Source organism: Dipodomys spectabilis, unplaced genomic scaffold (genome assembly GCF_019054845.1).
Source record: "Dipodomys spectabilis isolate Male_0828 unplaced genomic scaffold, ASM1905484v1 ptg000180l, whole genome shotgun sequence".
Classification (NCBI taxonomy): Eukaryota; Metazoa; Chordata; class Mammalia; order Rodentia; family Heteromyidae; genus Dipodomys; species Dipodomys spectabilis.
This window is the reverse complement of record NW_024870857.1, coordinates 590961-603759: the sequence shown is the minus strand read 5'-3', so window position 1 is coordinate 603759 and position 12799 is coordinate 590961. Positions and strand designations below refer to the sequence as shown.

Genomic DNA, 12799 nt, shown 5'->3' with positions numbered 1-12799 from the left:
ATGTGGTGCTGAGGAATGGAACCCAGGGCCTCATGCATGCAAGGCAAGCGCTCTACCACTGAGCCCCCTTCCCAGCCCTTTTAATTGTTTCTTTAAAACAGGGTATTAAGCTAAGCACTGAGGGTTCATGCCTGTAATTCTAGCTACTTGGAAGGCTGATATCAGAGGATTGTGGTTTGAAGCTAGCCCAGGCAGAAGTTCATGAGACTCTTGTCTCCAACTCACCAGCAAAAGTCTGGCAGTGGCGGTGTGGCTTGAATGGTAGAGTACCAGCTTTAAACAAAAAAAGCCAAGTAAAAGTGCAAAGCCTTGAGTTCAAGCCCCAGTACTGGCACAAAAACAAACAAACAAGAGTATTTAAATATACAAAGTTAAAATGCTAACTTTGTTTGAAGGACCATGTGAAGTCACAACCTACAGAGCCATTTTGACAAAGCCATCTACAACATCAACATACTTCAGTCATAAATTCAAGGGGGGCAGTTAGAACTAAGAAAGAACAGAATCGGCTCTGCTCTGTCCCACTGCCATTTTCAAGCGGTGCATTTAAAATTGCTTCTGAGGAAGTTAAAACCTGAATACTGGAACAGGGGTGGATCAATTTCTTTGCATTCTTTGGGATGCTATAGCGTCACTGTGTGTGTGTGTTTGTGTGTGTGTGTGCACGCGCGCACGCACGCACGTGCGTGCACACACACACGCATGCATGCATGCATGCTGGTACTGGGACTTGAACTCAGGGCTTCTAGCTCTGGGGATTTTCCATTCACAGCTGGCATCTTACCACTTGAGCCACACCTCTAGTTCTAGCATTTTGCTAGTTGACTGTAGGTAAGAGTCTCTCAGATTTGGCTGCCCATACTGGCAGAGATTCTCAACTCTCAGCTTCCTGAGTAGCCAGAATTACAGTTTTCAGCCATCAGCATGGGGCTACAGTCAGTATAAAAAAACACATACAAACATCAATTCACATTAAACCAGACAAGAAAGATTCATTGGGTGATATAAGAGGTGCCCTCTGCCCCCCTCTATTTTCCAGTACAGGATAGAGCAGCTCAGATGGAGCCTAATCAGGCAGACAGCACGGGCTCAGGGCTGCTAAATATCCCTTTACATCTGGCCTTCTTGATTCCCCTGCTTGATTCTGCTCTGTCCTTGCCCCTCAACACTCTAAGGCTCATGGCCTTGCCACTTTGAGGGATGTCTTTATCAGTGATGGCAAGAAGGGAATGTGCCATAAGATTTGCGCATGCTTTCAAAACTATGAAAAATGATCAGGGGTCTGAACCTCACAGTCTTGACCTGCTTCCAGTTCCTAGCTCCTGAGACTCCCCAGAGCCCCCAAGCCAGTGAGCACTTCGGCTTCCTAGATAGGCTAGGGGCCAATCTCTTCTCTCTGCTCACCTGGACCCCCTGCCCTCTGGTCAGCTAGGGCCTCTGTCCTCTGATTGCATGCACCCTCTACCTCCTGGTCAGCCCTCAGATATGCTGGAGCCTCTTCCCTCTGATTATCTGCCGCCAGTGTGCCTCTTCTACTGGTATACCTGCCCCTAGCTAGGGTTGCCACCCCCTCTTCCTGCAATCTCAGGAGGCCCCCTTGATCTTGGGCCTGTAACCTCTGGAGGAGGGATCAGTCAAGCCCCTTCCCATGCTTTTTCAGCATTACCTGGGGCTGGAGCTCGAAGGTGTCTCGACTTCCCCACAGCTATGGTGGAGGACTGTGAGCCTCACTCACCTCAGCACCTGATCTTACTACCTAACCTTGCCCCCTCCTTTCCCAGCACACCTGGCTGACATAGTCCTGCCACTTGTCCTAAGACAGCCCAGGACCCAGGCCCAGACATGGGTGCTGACTGGTTGGTAGGGTGCTGGTGGAGTAGCATGGCAGTGGACTGCTTCTCCCCTTGTCTCAGGAAGCCTGTGAGCAGCCCCTCATCACCTTCACCATCCAAGTCGCTTCTGAGGTATTCTCTGCTGCCCAGGGAACTAATAGGCCTTGTTGCTCACCTCCCTGCCTGCCTGGAGCCACTGCTCTTTTTGACTCTAGACGTGTCAGTCACGCAACTCCCTGTTGCTATCATTGCCACTGTGGTAAGTGACCATGGCTAGCTGTGGGAAAGTTGTGACCACCAGACTGGAGTTTCCTTGGGCAAGCATGGCACTTTCTCCTCAGTGCTGCAGATCACCTTCTCTAGAAACGGAGTCAGTTTCTTCCAAAATTCCACTTCCTGGCCAAGGGCTTTGAGCAGACCCTCCACCCATGCCCAGGTGGCCTGACCTTTCCAGGGGACAAGCAGATAGTCCACGTCATGGTCCACGCCATCCTCAGTCTACAGTACCCCACCATGGAGTCCTTCTTGCAGAACACCTTGATGATCTTCTTAGAGAGCCCCAGCGGCTTTAAGGCTTCTTCAAGGATTTCTAAATCCCTGTTTCTGCAGACATGGGGGATACTTCAAAGGACCAGGCACAGTAGAAGGTGGGAGGAAGCCCTAAGGGAAGCAGCCCCCTCCCTTCAGTTTTCAGATCTCCTGGGTAAACCAGACATGCTGGCTTACATTCCTAGCAACTTGGAAGACTGAGAATAGAGGATCGAAGTGAGAGGCTGGTCCTGTCAGAAAAGACAACTAGACTCCTTCTCAATCCATAAGCTAGGCTCATTGGTGCAGTGCCTGTGATCCTAGCAACTCCTGGAACTCTACAATAAGAGTATCCTGGCTCAGATGGTAGCCTGGGCAGGAAGTGAGACCCTCCTAAAATTAACATGCAGAAAACAGGATTGGAAGAATGCCTCAATGGTAGTGCATCAGCTTAGGAAGACTGAGGTTCTACATTGAAAACCCAGAGCTACCAAAGCCTCTAGGGAGATATCTGAGATGAGCCCGCACACTCTACTCACAGCCCCTATTCTTGGGGAGGAAAAGAGAGGGGTCTCCACACACTGCCGCTTGAAGAGGGTCTCACTTCTGCAGCCAGTACTGTGCCAACTCCGCCCAGTGTCTCAGTCTGCTTCTGTGACCTGGGGGTAGATCAGTCCTGAGACTCAAAAGCCTAGTCCAAGCTGGAAGAGTGGTATTCCCACTCCAAGTTGGGGCAAACTGGTTATGCTGGCTTTTTCCTGCCCCAGGCAGCAGGGACAGGGCTGGAATGTGGGAGAGGACAAAGCTCAGCTCAGCTCAGCTCAGTTCAGCTCAGCTCATCAGCCTAATATGCCCTAGGTGCTTGGAGACTCAGGCCTTTCTTTGTAAATCCAAAAATATCTTTAAAAAAATGTCCACTCCTAAGGATTGAGGATTCCAGATACAATTAGGATGAATCAGCACATAATTCCTCTTAGCTGTATTATTTTTAAAAAGTGACTTGGTATTTTGATCTGTTAATTATGAAAATCATTGAACCTGACTAAATACAAGGGCTATGGCAGGATGTGAAAGGGAGCCCATATCTTGCAAAGAAGAAATACTAGAAAAGTATGCATGGGTGTCTTTAGTTCAATCTTGGGGTATTTTTGGAGGGGAGGTTCTTCTTTTTTTGTTGCCAGCTCTGGAGGGGCTTGAAATCAGAGCTGCCTTCACTTAATCCCCTCAAGGCTGATGCTCTACCACTTGAGTCCAAGCTCCACTTCTGGCTTTTACTGGTTAATTGAAAACAAGAGTCTCACAACCTTTCCTGTCCAGGCCGACTTCAAACTGTTGTCCTCAGATCTGAGCCTCCTGAATAGGTAGGAGTACAGGCGTAAGCCACCAGCACTGTTTCAATTTTCTTTTGAAAGAACATCATTAATTTAGATATTTGGGGTTGAAGTTCTAAGATCTAATCGGTGTGTTACCAGGAATCACACTGTGTATCTTGGTGGGCAGAAAAAAATCTGAATAAAAAAGACTTTCACCATGATTAAAATTATTCTCATGATTGCAACTAAGATATGGACCTCTTGCTGCTCCAAGGGGCTACCAAAGCCCATTTCTGCATCCAATCAATGCAGCCTTTCACTGATATCTAATGGGCACCAGGGTTGCTGGTGCATCATATGTGCCATCTGCGCTGTGCAGATAGAAATTAATCACTCTTCACCCTTCCTTCTGATTCACAAGGGTTCACATCGTCCACACTTGGTGCAAGCCTTCACTGTCTCCCACACACCAGCCTGCTGAGTACAACGGAGGTCTGTCTGTGTTGGAGGGGAAGGTGCAGGCTCAGAGTGGGGGGACACTGGCCCAGAGTCACAAAACTAGTAAGTGGTGGCTCATGGGAACCCCTCACTGCACACTCATGGCCTCACTGCCACCCTGAATTGTATTTGCTTCTAGCAATGGACGCTATGGTCAGGCAGCACCTGCCCAGAGAGACTGGAGGTCCAGTGAGGGCAGCGACTGTGGTTCAACTTTCTAGAACACCTGTCACTTTGTTCAGGCCCAAGCATATCTTGGACATCCAGGTGACACCTCTTGTCTCTTTGATCTAGAAAGATGATGCATCTGGAAACCTTTGTAGGTACAAAGGAGTTGAAAATGGTGTTGTCTAGGATATAAATTGTGAGCATCAGGGAAGAGATGGGAACCAGTGATCAGCACGGGGGTGGAGGAGGGACCTCCTCAGTGATGGGAGAGGGAAGGGTATGGGCAGGGGAAGAGTGGGTTCTGTGTTTTAGTATTATCTGATTTCACTGTTTTGGCTGCTGTTAACATAGGTGTTAACTCTATTATTATCATTATTATTAAACACTATGCATTTGTATGCATGTGTTTTATTTCAAAATTTATATAAAGCCAGGCAGGTTGCTCATGCCTATAACTCTAACTTCTGTGGTGGCTGAGATCAGGAGGATCTCAATTCCATACTGGCTAAGGCAAAAAGTTTGTTTGACCTCCAACTCCATAGAAAAAGCTGGGTGTAGGGGTCTGTACCTGTCATCCTAGCTACAGAGGAAGCATAAATAGGAGGAACCAAAGTCCAGGCTGCCTGTGTAAAAGACAAGACCCCAAGTCTAAAATAACCAAAGTAGAAAGGACCAGAAGTATAGCTCTGGTGCAGCTGAATACAGCAAATACAGTTGGTGCAGCAAATACATAGCAAAATCAAGCCCTGAGTTCAACCTTTAGTACTGCCAGAAAATGAATTTCTTTCTTTTTTCTTTACTTTATTCCCTGTTGTTGCCGTTTTTGATTTTGGTATCCTGTGTTTCGTATATAAGTTTATCTCATTTGGGGAAGGGGAGGGGAATAACAAAATGATGAGACAAAGGACAAAAGGTGAACCAATGTAACAGCTATACTCACAAGATAATATGTTGAAAATGAACTTCACAACTTGGGGGGGGAGGTAGGTGGAGGGATAGCAGGAGAAAAACAGGGGAGGAGATAACAATGTTGGACAAGAAATGTACTCATTACCTTACTTATGTAACTGTAACCTCCCTGTACATCACCTTTAAAATTAAATGAAATTGAATTTAAAAAACATGAATGGGATTGGTAAATGTTTAGAGATATACAGCTATGTGAACAAAGGTACTGAATGATATGAGGGTATCACTCAGCAGGGGGCTCTTTACTCATTCTTGTAATCACACACTCACAATGCCCACATGAGTGCTCTGTGGGCAAAGAAGTCTCTACCAAGTGACTCTGAGTATTGCTGGTCCCATCGTGAAGGTATTACCCAGGGGGAGATGGACACACTGGTCCATGGCCTCACCAGTGCACAAGCACAAAATGTCAGTTTTTCTCCATTTTCTGCCTCCTGAATTGCCATAATCTATTTCTTTCCTCTCTACAACAGTAGTGTACCACAAACTACCCACTTTTTAGATACTGGCGTGGATCACAGACTGAGAGATTAGATAGCTTTCTGCAACTGACGGTATTGTTGGAACATGTGGCCACATTTGAACATCCGTAAAAAATATAGAGAAGCCAGGGGCCAGTGGTTCACCCCTGTAATCCTAGCTACTCAGGAGGCTGAGATCTGAGGATCATGGCTCAAAGTCCCCCCGGGCAGGAATGTCTAAGCCTTTATCTCCAATTAACCACCAGAAAACTGGAAGTGGCGCTGTGGCTCAAGTGGTAGAGCACTAGCCTTGAGCTGAAGAGCTCAGGGACAGAGCCCAAGCCCAGAGTTCAAGCCCCATGACCAACAAGAAAAAAAAATAGATAGCATTACTGTCTCAGTGAGAAATTGCTGACATTGATTATCAAACTGGGTTTATGTAAGAGAGCATCCTTGTTCTCAGGGCCAACCATTCTAAGTTCCTAAAATGTTGCAATACAACAGGAACTCCTGTTCCTACTGGACTTAATCCTAATAACATGGTAATTGTCCCTTTTCCCCTGTTTAACTTGATCTCTTTCTTATTTCTGGGTATGCCTGAAGTATTTATGCAGAAAATGCATGTATGTCTGCAGGAATCTAGACATAGTCAAACAAGCCTATAACATCAGCTGGGATGGGAAGCCTAAAGCTGGCAGATTGTCACTTAGGCATATGCCCGGGAAGATGGAAGAACTTATCTTGAAAATAAACAGAAAAAAAGCAAGGTTTGAGAGGTGGCGCAAGTGATAGAGGCCCAGCCTACACCAAGTGCAAGGCTCTGAGTTCAAACTCCAGTCTCTCTCTCTCTCTCTCTCTCTCTCTCTCTCTCACACACACACACACACCCCAATCCAGCTCAGAACTTGAATTTGTCTCTGAGACCCCAACCAGAGTCTTGTATTCTCAGATGGCTGAACTCTGGGAACTGAAACAACTGTGTGTTGTGCTTAAGCCCGTTATTTGTGGTGCTTTTTATGCTGCAGGAAAAACTAAGCCATGGGGATTGAGTCATTGCTGCTGAGAATGTGTTATGGTTAAAGCATTCTCTGTATTATCCAGTCTGCTGGAGAACACGAATGGTAAATTTTGGCTCTGCCATAACCACAGGCAGCTCCAAGGTGTAAATTGAAAAAGTACAGCCAAAGGCAAAGTGCAGAGAATTCTAAACATTGTGTAGTTAAGATTAATTGAAACGCAGCAGCAAAAACAGACAATGCTAAATGTGACAGTAACAGCACAGGGCATTGCCAGGTAAGATGAATTCTTACCCAATATGAAGGCCTGCCTGTGAAATGGTGGAACATTCAGTTCCAGGGTACCCCTGGGGGTGACTACAGACAAGCAAAGCCAGGACAATGGCAGAAAAAGTGGGAGAGGGACTTTTTGAGTTCAAGCCCTCAGGAATGCCCACAGAGTCCAGGGTAGACAGAGATGGGGGGGTGATGGGGACTGAGCAATGGCAGGCCAGAAAGGCCAGGCAGCAGCCAGTGCTGCAGACCCTGAGGCTTCTGGCGGCACCTCAGTCCTCACCCAGGAAACAGCGGCAGGAGAGAGGGCCTAGGTGCTGAATCAGAAGCATGGGCAGCTCTGCTCCTCCCTGGCACAGGGATACAGCTGGAAGGGGCGGAACAAGGGGGAGAAGGGCAGGGGAGAGTGAAGGCGCTCACATGGCCTTCCCAATTGGCTGACCACTGGGTTAGCTCCCCTGGCTCTGGGCACACCTCCATCATGATTCACAGAAAGCATCTGAGAAGCTGTCCTGAATACATCCCATGACTCACTTAGTGAAAAACATATGTGGGGTCTTTTGTGTTCAAACATTAGTATTTGAGAACATTACAGTGATGGACCTACTAGAGACCATTGTGAAGCCACCTGCATGGTGGAGGGCAAAACAAAGAATTTGGGAACACCTAGGGGTTGATGTCAAAGGCCCAGCACCGCCCCCCCATCTCTTCCTGCTCCAGAGGGAAAGGAGGTAAGAAGCTGCCCTGGGCATCTCACATTTCCTTTCCTGTCAGTAAGAGACAATCAAGAGGGATAATACTGTCTGTCCTGGGGTCCATGTGGCTTCTGTCATTCTGTCAATGTGACCTGAAGTCCCAGCTGGGCCCCAGTCCTAGGCATAGTGCTGACTTGGCGGGGAGAAGGTTCATTTCAGCTTGGTTCCAAGCCGCTGCTCTCCTCACTAACATGCAGAGCTCACAGAACCAGGATTTGAGGCTCTGACAGAATAAGTGTGTAAAGTAAGCCTAGAGAATCAGAGACTGGTGATTGAACCCTAGTGACAGGGGTGGGTGTGCACAGGGTCAGAAAAGCTTCTTGGAGAGAGGTGTCAGGAAGGAGGTAGTTCACTTGCCCCATTCTACAGATGAGAAATACTGAGGCTGAAGCTGTGAATTTACCTAAGGCTGCGTAGCTACTAAGGGAGGCCCACTAGAGCTCTAGGCCATTTGCCCCTGTGAATGTAATCCTTTCCTTTGGCTTTGCTCCCCTCCAAATATCAGAAAGTCTCTCAGGCAGATGTTGGTGGTTGCTTTTCTGAGCAATTGTGGTATTACTGTCCAGCCATATGTACTGGACAGCCTGGAGAAGTGTCTACCTTCTTCAACCCCGATGAGGATGTTTCTGGGGGCTCCTCTAGGTCTGAACTCCACTTGAAGCCACAGAAAAAGAGGCTCCTAGCAGCAACTGCAGGCTTCTCCCAGGGCTCCTAATTGCCCTGTCTCTTGTTAATTGCTCCTTCCTGGCTTAGACAAAGACACAATATGTATCCTGAGCTAATCTTGTCAGCTTTGATTCTGACAATCCTCAAATTTCAGTGGAAGCTACATTCTCTTGGGTACCCTGATCTTCCAGGTAGGAAAAAATATTACCAAGGAAGAATGTCGGGTACAGTATGTCTCAGCAACTCTTACCATGAATGAAATTTGCCATAGTGCACAAGAGGCTACCTTGGGACCCAGACAGTCACAGATGCAGACAGTCCAGCTGTTCCACTTACTGGATTCTTACTTTCACCGTACCAGCCTGTTTCTGACCCAGTTGAAAGGGATTTTGCTGCTTGCTTGCTTGCTTTCTCTTTTTCTTTCTTTCTTCCTTTCTTTCTTTCTTTCTTTCTTTCTTTTTCTTTCTTTCCTTCCTACCTTCCTTCCTTCCTTCCTTCTTTCTTTCTTTTTTTGTTGGTTGTGGGGCTTGAACTCTGGGCCTGAGTGCTGTTGTCCCTCAGTTCTTCAGCTCAAGGTGAGTGCTCTACCACTTGCGCTACAGCGCCACTTCCGGTTTTCTGGTGGTTTATTGGAGATAAGAGTTTCACGGACTTTCCTGCCCGGGCTGGCTTTGAACCACGATCCTCAGATCTCAGCCTCCTTAGTAGCTAGGATGACAGGTATGAGCTACTGGCACCCAGTTACGTTCTTTCTTAAATAATGGCAAAGTATATAAAATGAGGAAGACCACGTTTGGCTGTTCTTGAGAATCTAATCATTTTCATTAGTGTTTCTGGGTAGAAATGGTGTCGATCAGATCTTGGGAAACTGTACTGTTTGAAAATCAGGCCATATGTTTCATAGCTACACTTCATTTGCTTTTCAGTCTTTCCTCTAGATGAAACGATGATTTCATTAAAAAAGCTGTTTCCATGACTCCTGTCTGATGCCAGGAGGGGGTCAGTGAGAGAGAGCAAGATGCATAAGCTGTGACAGTGTATACCTTAGGGGCAGCAGAGATCTGCATGAAGGAAGAAGGGATCAGGAGAGGGAAGGGGAGGGGAATAGAAGGATTTGAGCAGGGCTAGGCAGGTTGGGGTAAAAAGGAGGAGGAGAAGGGCAGGCTGGTGGGCTGCTATGGCACCATGGGGAGAAGAGGCCCCTTACTGAGTCATCATGAAGACCTTCAAGGAGTAGGAGGAAATTGCGGCCTGAAATGGAACTTAGGTAAAGGAGTGCAAAGGGAAAATCCCCAGGAGATTCACTGCCCACAGGATCAGCTGGTTCAGGTCTTTCTGGGCAAGATCCTCAAGGACTGAGACACACTGAAAAATATGGGTCCAGGATAGGCCCACTGACCATCTAGGTCATCAGAAACCTCAAGATCTAGCTGTTGCTACGGTTTCCCCCCACCCCATACACACAATGGACCCTGGGGAACAGTTGTCTCCTTTTGGAAGGGACCTACCCAGGGGTCCTGCATCTAGTCTGACTTTTGAGGACATACTGGGTTTGGGCAGCCTGGGCTTGGGCTCTATTACCTTCATGGCACTAAAGCCACACAGGCAAAGACACCTGATATCTAATCTCACAAATCACACACAAAATTTATTTTAAGATACTACATCGTATGTGTCTGTTGTGCTGCAGAATTATTACCAACCCCCAGAAGTAGCAATTGATGAAGGAGATTCTTGAGATTAGCCTCACAATCAACAACATGAGATTAGCAACCCAGAGTCAGACAATGGAGCTGGCTTAGACTCCAGCCATAGGGCCAGAATGGATGTGGAACTGGGATGCAGCCCTGAATAACATGGAAAGACTCCTCAGAGACATCATAACTGCCCTGGGCCCTAAGTGTATGGACCCCCACTAGCCCATGGCTGGTCAGTGCTGCACGGGAGTACTTTCACAACAACCCTTTCTCTTCTCTTGCCTGGAACTGATAGCTTGCCTTCCCAGTCTCTTCCAATTGAGAATAGAGGGCCCATCCCTAACCCTTGTGCCCCGGTGCTGCCCACCTCCAAGGATATCAGTTCCAGAGGAGAGTTGACCAGAGGATGGAGGATGAGCCAAGTACACCCAACAGTCTCAAACACCTGTAGATCCACGGAGCTAGCCTGGGGCAGCAAAGTTCAACAGCCCAGAAATGCACACATTCCTGCAGATCTCTGCAATCCCTAGGATTCTGCAACTGTTCTGTCTTTGAGGACAGCCTGGGCCTGGACAGCCTGGGCCTGGGCTCTGCCAGCTTCATAAAGCTACAGCCACAGGTACAAAGACAGATGATATCTAAGCACACAAGGCTGTCATAAATCACAAAGAACCCCTTGTTCCAAGATAAAATATCTAGTGTTCCTGATGTGCCACACAATCATGACCAACCCCCAGAAGTAGCAATTGATGAAGGGGAACCTTGAGATTAGCCTCACAATCAACATGAGGGAGACAATGGAGCTGACTTGGAGTCCAGCCATGAAGGCAGAATGGATGTGGAACCAGGATGTAGCCCTGTGAAACATGGAGAGACTCTCCAAGGACATCATGCCTATCCTGGGCCCTAAGTGGCCCACCATGGCCAGGTCAGTGCTGCATTCTCTTCTCTTGCCTAGAACTGTCAGCTTGCCTTCCCAGACACCTCCTATTGAGAATAGAGAGCCGATGCCTAGCCCTTGTGCCCAGGTGCTCCCCACCTCCAAAGGTTCCCGTCCCAGTGAAGAGTTTATGAGAAGATGGTGGATGAGCCAGGTACACTCAACAACTATGGATCCATGGGGCTAGCCTGGGGCCAGCAAAATTCAATAGCCCAGAAATGCACACAATCCTGAAGATCTCTGCAATCCCCCAGCTAAGGCAGAATGTGATCGCAACACCCCTCTTGCACAGCATGATACAGCCATGGACCAGAACCCTGATTTTGCTGCTCAGATGATGGGGAATATGTTGATTTTCATGAGGATTGCCCTGCTTAGCCCCAGCTGAAGGAGCAGCTCAGCCTGCAGCTCCCTGTTTTTCCACAGCAGAAGCAGAACAAGGAGTCCTTCTCCATCCTCATCAATCCCTGCATCTTACAGGCCTTACTGCAGGCCTTGAAGAGGCTTGTTGGCCGTTCCACCAGCCTTGGCTCCTTTGGGAAGTCCTAGACACTAGCACCATGGACAGGCAGCAACGCTGGGACTGTAACCGAGGTCCCACCTCCTCACCAGCCATGCCAGCCACATGTCCTCCCACAGGAGTTCCCACTGCCCAACAGCAGCTCATGAACAAATGATCCAGCTTTTGGCTGGGAGTGCAAACTCACTCATGCCAATGCCAGAAGGGAGATTCCATCAGCATCAGCAGCAACTCCACTCCATGGGCTTCCTCAATTCTGAAGCTATGTGCAAGACTACAACTGTCACAGGAGAGGACATCATGGCAGATACTGAGAGACTTCTGGGCCCCTAGCTTTCTGGATACCTCAACCCATACCTCCTATCTCTCCTCACTCACCATCAGCCTTTGTTCCTCTGTCAACTCCTGTCCTCTGCAGCTTGTACCTCTGGTCTTCTTCCTTGCCCTCTGGAATCACCAGTGTGGCCTGGGAGGCAGGGGCCCCAACGCTGTAGCTTTCTGATACTTTTGCTTTTATTGCTGTCACATAGAATCTTCTGTACTGATCCTTCTTGAACAGAAGACTCAGACCTCCAACTACCTCTTGTGATGTGCAAATGTGCTAGTAGGACTGTGGAGTCAAACATAGGAAGACCCAGCTGCCTGGCTTATTGGAAGAGTCTTCCAGTAGTTGCCTTACATTTACTTCCTGTAACTCTTTCTTCTACGTCTCCCTCCCTGATCTCAGCCTAGTCAGTGCTGGAATCTCACACTGTGAAGGCAAGGGGCATATGACATAGGCTGACTTTCTTCCTCAGCCCTTATACTGCTCAGTGCATCCTTTGATATTTCTTGAGTTCTGTTGGGTACCTTGAAGGTCAAAAGGAAAATATCTTTTCTTATCCAAGAGGGAATTAAGACACACTAAGACACTAAAACACTCTGGAGAGGAATCAACCAGGGCAGATCATCCCAGAAGAGATTTATGCAGAGGAACAGGGATTGAGATTTCTTGGAGGAAAGGAATAGGGGTGGGTGGGGAGGAGAAGGCTACAGCCTGAGCAAAAGGTCTGGAAGCTGGTGTTGACAATGGAGTAAGGAAGCATTATTCATTCTTCTAAACTGTAGAATTCAGGGCCAGGCTTGGCAGGATGTAGGACATATTTCTTTAAATAAATCCAGAT

General features: G+C 47.8%; 1 pseudogene; it reads left to right on the top strand.

The window, feature by feature from the left end:
• The first annotated feature begins 9944 nt into the window (after positions 1 to 9944).
• On the top strand, positions 9945 to 11969 carry LOC122121052 (annotated as a pseudogene).
• Positions 11970 to 12799: the final 830 nt, after the last annotated feature.